This window comes from Chrysochloris asiatica, unplaced genomic scaffold (genome assembly GCF_000296735.1).
Source record: "Chrysochloris asiatica unplaced genomic scaffold, ChrAsi1.0 scaffold00064, whole genome shotgun sequence".
Classification (NCBI taxonomy): Eukaryota; Metazoa; Chordata; class Mammalia; order Afrosoricida; family Chrysochloridae; genus Chrysochloris; species Chrysochloris asiatica.
This window is the reverse complement of record NW_006408582.1, coordinates 1905414-1914086: the sequence shown is the minus strand read 5'-3', so window position 1 is coordinate 1914086 and position 8673 is coordinate 1905414.

Genomic DNA, 8673 nt, shown 5'->3' with positions numbered 1-8673 from the left:
GGTCGCTTAACAACAACAACAACAACAAGGTTGTCGTGAGGATTAAAATGAATGCATACAAAATGCTTGATATAATGTTTGCCTTGGAGTAGGCACATAACAAACTGTTTCTTATCACGTCTGCATGCCATCTGATGCTTATTCTATCTGAAAGAGGATGTTCATTCTAGTTTAGCAGATTACATGAGCAAATGTTAAACAATCAAGTAGGCACGATTCCGGTAATACCTTGCTGTTGTTATTGTTAGGTGCCATCGAGTCGGTACTGACTCATAGCTACTTTATGCACAGCAGAACGAAACACTGCTCGATCCTGGGCCAACCTCACTACTGTTGCCACGCTTGAGTCCATCGATGCTGCCACTTGGCCAATCCATCTCATTGGGGTCTTTCTCTGTTTTTCTGGCTGTTTCTCTGACCCTCCACCTTACCAAACATGATATCTTTCTCCAACGACTGATCTCTGCTGACAATATGTCCGAAGTATGAGAGACGAAGTTTGGCCATCTTGGCCTCCAAGGAGCACCTGCTTTGTCTTCTCTGAACACGAGGTAGCTTTGTTTGGAATACGACACCAGCAAAACAGGATAGAACATGGAGCAGACAAACATACCCTGATTTTCAGGCCACAGAGTCAGGAGTGCTTCCCAACTGGGAATGCAGCAAACCACTTCCACAATGATCAGCTGCTATGAACATTTTATCACCTGGACTTTGTTTCTAGTGCATTAAGAGAAGTGGAGGCAGAAAGGGAGAAGATGCAAACCTGTTACCATCCATTCCCACTCATGGCAACCCTGCCTATTTCAGAGTAGAAGTGCACTCCATTTCAATTACCGGTGATCTATGGAAACGGACCACCAGTTGCTTCTTCTGCTGTGCTATTAGATAGATTTGCATCACAAATCTTTTGATGAGTTGTTATTGTTCTTAAGTGCCATTGAGTTAGTTCCAATTCATAAGGACCCTGTATAAGGTTTCTGAGGAGCAGCTGGTGGGTTTGAACTGCCGACTTTGTGGTTTGCAGTCCAATACTGATCCGTTTGTTGTTGTTCTTCAGTGCTGTCGAGTTGGTTCCAACCCATAGTGACCCTGTTAGGGTTTCCGAGGAGCAGCTGGTGAGCTTGAACCCCCAATCTTGAGGTTCAAATGGCTTTGCAGTCTGGCGCATTAACTCACAGCACCACACCAGGACTCCATAGATGACCACAAATCATTTGTGTTACTCGAGGACCTTAAAATAGACAAAGGCACGTATAGAAGTAGATGAATTTACTTGATGTACTTAATTCAATCAAGAACAGGAGACCCTAAGGCACAGATGACTAGTGACCACACAGAGAAATCACTTCTGCTGGACTCACTGTGGGGTTAATATTTCACCATCTTATTAAAATGTTTACCAAAGAGAATCAGTCCTCCTTAAAAAATGGTTGTTTTGGAAGATGCCACAGATTTATGAGAGGCAGGGAGGAAGGAAGGAAGAGAGCGGAAGAGAGAGAGATTGTTCAGAGAAAGAGAAAGACACTCTCATTCTTCCTCAATAGCCCAGGTCTGGGGGGTCAGAGCCTTGTAAGTTAACAGGACACTGTCAAAACAAATACTGATATTTCTTCTTACCATTCCACTTGCATGTCTTGATCCTAGCGGGTTTGGGCAGTCTAGCTGGAAGGAGCCTGGTAGAACAGGGTGGTTCTAGCCTCTAAGTGTACTGCCATCCCTGAGCCCCAACCTTTGGTTCACCCTCAACCTCAGAGCACCCCTTTATGGCTCTCCCTCTTCAAAGAGTGTCTCCCTCCTGTCCAGGGGGACTTTCTCCCTGTTCTCCTCAAATCTGACCTCAGGTTTTCCATCCAGTTTGCCACCATGGATGTTTCTGCCTCCTTACAGATCAGGTCTCAATGCATGGAAGGGGTTGGGTTGTCTTTGATATTCCCTAATGAGGAAAAAGATCTGTTGGCACTTGAATTGGAAGCTAACAGCATGTTAAAGTAACTACACAAATTTTCTCAGCCACATTCCACCCCCTCAGCATACTCTTCTTACATTAGGATCCCTCCCACCCAGGCAAACAGCTCAGGCTCATAGAATCTCAGAGTCTAAAAGAACCCAGAACTAGTCTAAGAGAAATCAGGCAGCAGCCAAGGTTAAAATACAGCTAAAATATAAATTTTTAAACTTCATATTCCTTCTTAGTCTATCTCTACAAAAGACTTTGTCATTACAAGAACCATTTGATTAAAAAAAAAAATTTATTAAAAAATCTGTAGTTAAACCAGGTTAGAAGATTTTGTTAAATCACAATTTTCAGCAGCTTTTATAATACTATGAATACTTATTTTGGGCAGGCTTTTAAAAATATATCTTTCTTTTATGATAATAATAGCTTCACATGCAGAAGTAAGGAGGAATACAGAAAGGTCCTATGCACCCTTTCCCTAGTTTCCTTCAACCATCACTTCTTCTTTATAACCTCTATTTACTTTGTTTATTTATTTGAATGCTTTTATTGTGAATTGAGTGATAGTTTACAGGGCAAGTCATCAGTTTCACACTCAAGCAATCATGTTTTGTTTCATTGCAATGATTACAATCCCCTCCATGCACCATCAGTAAATAGTATTTACCTCTATTCCTTCTTCTTTTTTTATTTTTTATTTTTATGATGTACACAAAACATACAGAAAATATATATTCATTTAAATGGCCAAAGAGCACATTTTGCAAGCCAGAAGAACCATTAGATGTTTTAAGAAAATATTAAGTTAAGAAACTCACCCACAAGTATGTTGTTGTTGTTATGTGCCGTGGAGTCGGTTCCGACTCATAGCGACCCTGTACAGGGTTTCCAAGGCTGTAAATCTTTACAGGAGCAGAAAGCCTTATCTTTCTCCCGCAGAACAGCTGGTAGTTTCGAACTGCTGACCTTACAGTTCACAGCCCGATTCGTAACCACTATGCTATCAGAGCTCCTTCCCACAAGTATAGCCACACAAATATACCCACAATACCAATAAACAAATAAAAACACACTGCTGCCAAGCTATTCTTACTCACAGAGACCCTGTAAGACAAAGTAGAACTGCCCTATGGAGCTTCCAAAGCTGTAATCTTTCCAAAGACTCACTGTCTCATCTTTCTCCTGAGGAGCAATTGGTGAGTTTGAACTGTTGACTTTTTGGTTAGCAGCTGAGTGCTTAACCACTGTGCCACCATAACTCTTCACATATATGAGTATACTCTGTATCTGCTAAAAATTATATTCTGGGCTAGATAATTATGTCTATTTAATTGGTGGCACAGTGATTAAGCACTTAGTTGCTAACCAAAAGTTCAGCGGTTCAATCAGGATTACAGTCTTGGAAACCCTTTAGGGCAATTCTTCTCTGTCCTCAGAGTTGCTATGAGTCAGAATAAACTCAGTAGCAATGGGTTTTGATTAATTATCTTAAGTATTAAAGGAAGAAGAGAAATATTTAATAGATGTGGTCAGTGCTCTCTGTCTGCAGGTCCCAGAATGCATAGCATTCTCTAATCTTTTCATAGATTTATGAATAGTACTATTCTCTAGAGTCCTGGTGTGGCACTGTGGGCTAATGCGTCAGACTGCAAAGTCTTTGAACTGCAAGGTCGGTGGTTCAAGCTCACGAGCAGCTCCTTGGAAACCCTATACAGGGTCGCTATGGGTCGGAATCAACTCGACGGCACTTAACAACAATTATTCCCCTTTGCTCAGAGTTTCATTTCCTGTCTCCACTTTTCCACAAACACCTACTCCTTCTTCAAGGGTCAGCTCAAGGGGAATTCCTCTTGAAACTTCCCCTAATATCCACTTTCCTAACTGGAATTGTTGTTGTTGTTGTTAAGTGTCTTCGAGTCAGTTCTGACTCATAGATAGCAACCCTGTATAGGATTGCCAAGGAGCAGCTGGTGGGTTTGAACTGCCAATGTTACAGTTCACAGTCCTGTGCTGATCCTACAGCACCACACCAATTAGTTCCTAACTAGAATTAATGCCCCTCATTTATGCTTCCCTAACTCCTGAAGCAAACTGCTAGTCTAACACCTACCCCTGGGACCCCTGATCTCTTGCAATAAATGACAGGCTGTTTGAGGTCAGGTGAGGGCCTTACTCTTTCCCATGTCCCCAGACAGAGCATGGCAAGTACTCTGTTAGTGGTGCTTAAGTGAACAAATGAATGAGTGAGTGAGCCATGAACATTCTTATAAACCCTCTGCTCTGTTTCCTCCATTAATGAAAAACTGGGAGGAAGGCAAACTACCAAGAAATGTTGATGTTGGGATGGAGCTAGCGTTTGTCCTCTCCCATCCTAGGAATGAAGCAGAAGGAGAGAGAAGGAAGAACAAAATGGAGCTTGATGGGGACTCACTTATTTCAACTCCACTGTTTCTAACATCTCCTAAACTGACCTGTGGAAAGAAAGGAATGTACATGACACCAGTTATTGGTGGACCTGTGTGATCTTTCTTTATTTCTAAGGCATTTGAAGGGGTAGTAGATTATTTCATTTCCCCTGTCTGGAAATCAGAAGGGGCAAAGTTTTGATATGTCCTTTCTACAGAGAGAGCTGCTGAAGCAAGGAAAAGGCCACCTCATAAAATGCTTTCAAAGCTTGCATGGGAAGTTGGCTGTTTGGGAATTCACCAGGTCCCCTCCAGCGCTGAGTATAGGCAGCAAATGTGTGTCCTGGCCTAGGCTTTTGATCTCTGATTAATCCTCCGTCAGTCTTCAGCCCTGAGCTCAGAAGCAGGACACATCAAAATGCTTTTAGTTCAGTAGTTGAGACAAATCATGGAAAATTCCATGATTTGCCCCACCTTTCTGTAATGCCTTGAGGCTATAGTGTTTGTACCTGAGTATCTGGCAATGAGTGTGAGCCAGAGAAGGGAAAGGAATAGGGAAAACAATGTCTCCAACAGCTTTTCTGGGCCTTGAAATAACTCCTATCGTGGATTAGTACCTCCTGATGGTTTGAGCAAGAAAATAAAAATCTAGGCACCCTCTGGCTTAGTGGCCCAGTAAGGCCCTGAACCTGTCTCTCTATGTGTCCTGTTTGAGAGTCAGTATTTGGGACTTAACTGTTGGAGCCAAGGCTAATACAAAGCCAGACACTGTGGAAAGAAATGGGAGAAAGTAGCAAGAAAGGGTGTTTCGAAAGAAAAGCAGTGTTTCCCACCCCTTGGAGACCTGCAAGAAGAGAAACAAGGAACCAACATTTGCAGGAACCTGAATTTGGAAAGTCAAAATGGCTGCTTTCATTGCTTACTTTGGGCTCTGCCCTGCCAAGCCCCAGAGCTAATTTCCTGAGGCAGCCAAGAGACAAAAAGTTGTTCTTCAGCTGGGTCTGGGTAGCTGGAGAGCTGAGCTTCTATCTTACCCACCACAGAGTGGGGAAGGGACTGAAAGCTCATGACTTAGGGGCAAAGCAGGCTCCTCCCCACACTGTCTTTCATCTTGGCCTTGACTCATCCAGGATGACTCCCTTCCCATTTTGTTCTTTCTAAGGAATTGTTGTTGTGAAGTGCCATCGAGTCAATTCCGACCCATAGCGACCCTGTATAGGGTTTCCAAGGAGCAGCTGGTGAGCTTGAACCACCAACCTTGCAGTTCATACCACTTTGCAGTCTGGCATATTAACCCACAGCGCCACACCAGGAGAGTATGCAGTAAATCAGAAAATATTGCTACTAGCATTCCAGTTCATACATGAATGGGTTTATTCCAAATAAAAAGTGTCTTAACATGTCTCTGTGAGCAGGAGATGGCTTCAGACAAGTTCTTTTAGTAATACATCTGTCTTCATCTGTTGTTGTAAAGTGCCATCAAGCTGGTTCTGACTCATAGAGACCCTACCCTGTGTGGGGTTTCCAAGGAGCAGCTGGTGAGTTTGAACCACCGAAGTTGCAGTTCAAACCGACTTGCAGCCCAGCGCTTATCCTACAGAGCCACAGGATGCCTCAAAAAATAATGATAAAAATTTAAAAGCTCTGTTTAAAATAGTGACTTCCAGGGAATTTTCTGGGCCAGTTAAATTCAAGGCAGAGAGATTAGTTCAAAAAGTCCTGACAACTGTATCTTGAGACTCCAAAGGCATAATCTTGATAGATTATGAAAGGCATATTAAAATTAAGTTTTAAGAAAATGGAAACCTGCATCGGTGAGTAAAAGAACAGGGAGTTGTGTTGAAACATTTATTTCATCAAGACAACCACCTGCTCATTCTTGGAGTGTTGCAAGGGCTATCCCATGAGAATATCATTGAGAAACCTTACCTCACCCACTCACCAGCCCTGGCCATGTCCCCTCAGGCTTCTTTTTGTTCCCCAAACTCAAAGAATATTTAACAAGAACATGATTTGAGTCCTTTGAGGAAGCCCAAACTGCCAGTGTTTCATTCTGCTATGCATAAGGTCGTTGTGAGTCGGTACCGACTCGATGACACTTAACAACAACAACAAATTGGAGAAAGGTTACTGTCATCCCAATTCATGTTGACCCTCTGCATGACAGAACGAAACAGGAAGGGTTAGAAAGATGAAGCACCACTTTCAGAAGTGCATAGATCTAGATGGAGAATATGTTAAAACAAACAAACAAACAAAACAAAACAGTTTCACATTTTGAGATTTTTGTTTCATGAAGGTTTCTGTGATTTTTTTGCAGCAATACTTTTGACTTACTCACATATATCTGATAGTCCCATCTTGTCTTTTTGAGCTCCGATCCTGCATCCCAAGGAGCTGTGGCAGCGTAGTGTTTATATATCAGGCTGATAACCTCAAGGTCACCAGTTCGAAACTAACAGCTGTTCCATGGGAGTAAGATGAGGCTTTCTACAGGGTCACTATGAGTCGGACCCGACTCCATAGAGCATAACCACCACCACCATTCTGCATCCTGGAGTCCTGGTGTAGTGCTGTAGGATAAGCACTGGATCGTTAACTGCGACAACAATCCTACACCCTGATGGCCTGCCCTACTCAGTCTTGGGGATTGGTCAGCCACATACTGATCAACACTCCCTCCTCAGAGGTTCCTGGAGCCTCCCTTCCACCACCATTCTCACAGGCACATGCAGGGCTGCCTCTGCTTAAGAACTGCTTGCCTTTTCTTATTTTCACCCACTCCTGCTCCTTGCACTTAGGTACCAGCTAAAGCTTTCCTTACTCCTGGAAGACTAAACCTGGTTACCATGAAGGGAAGAAATCGGATTTAAATGCTCACTGCAGTAAGATCATTGGGTTGGACCCTCCTAGACGATCTTTTATCCTAATGAATCTAACTGGAACATTGTAGATACTGAGACACCTGGGGCCACCAGGAGTTAGGACTCACTCAGTGATGATAGGTTTTGTGCCTGTGTGTGTATGTATGCAAAGAATTCATGCTCTCCCTACACAGCCCCATTCCCATGCAACAGTGTTGCTGTTGTTGTTGTTGTTGTTGTTGTTAAGTGCTGTCAAGGCAATTCTGACTCATAGCAACCCTGTATAGAGTTTGCAAGGAGTGGCTGGTGAGTTTAAACCGCTGACCTTGTGGTCCAGTGCTTTATCCTACAGCACCATGTTAAGTAGGGGAGTGTGGTGGTTCTGTAGAATAAACACTGGGCTTCAAACCACAAGGTCAGCGGCTTGAACCCATGAGCCTCTCTTTGGGAGAAAGAGGAGGCTTTCTGTTACCTCAAACCTTGGAAACATTTTACAGGGTCACTCTAAGTTAAAACTGATTTAACTGCATTTAACAATTTAACAGCTACTATTAAGTAACACAGGCCAGACAGTTCACTAGGATATATATATATACATTTATAACATTGTGATTATGCATAATTTTTTTGAGCCACTTTCTGTTTTTGTTTTTGTCTCTTTTTGGCTGTGGAAATTTTGAAAAATAATTTTTAAAAAGGTTCAAGCAAAGTAAATAACAATTATTCGTATTCCTATAGCCCAAAATGAATTGCTATTAATACTTTTTAATAGCCTATTTTCTTCTATGCTTTTTTATACTGTGTATGGTCACTATAGGTCAGAATCTACTTAATGGCACTTTACAACAACAACAATTGTTTTAAAGTTTATATTCACTGTAAGAAATAGATTCTACTTAAAATAAATTAGAATTTTATAAACAAGAGGGGGAAAAAAACCCACTAGACAGTAAAAAAAGAAGTATCAGCCATTGAGATGATTTCAACTCCTGGCGAGCTCATTGTGTCAGACTAGAACTGCACACCGTAGCACCATAGAGTTTACAATACTTGTGACCTTATGGAAGATGATCGGTTGGTTTTTCTTCCAGAGCACTGCTGAGTGGACTTGAACTGCCAACATTTAGGTTCGTAGCTAAATTCAAACCATTTACACTACCCAGGTACCTCGGAACACTATGCTGTTGTTGTTTTTCATCGGTAAAGTTAAAGTCTGTTTAGGACAGCCCCACTTTGCTCAAGTATTGCTTCTTTCCCTTCTTCCCCAGGAATAGGCACTACCATGGGTTTGGGATATATATATATACATATTGGTCCTACTTTGGACATATTGTCCAGAGGAAACAGTCATTGGAGAAGGATGTCATGCTGGGTAGGGTGGAGGGTCAGAGAAAAAGAGGAAGACCCCCAACAAGATGGATCAGCTAGGTGGCATCATTGATGG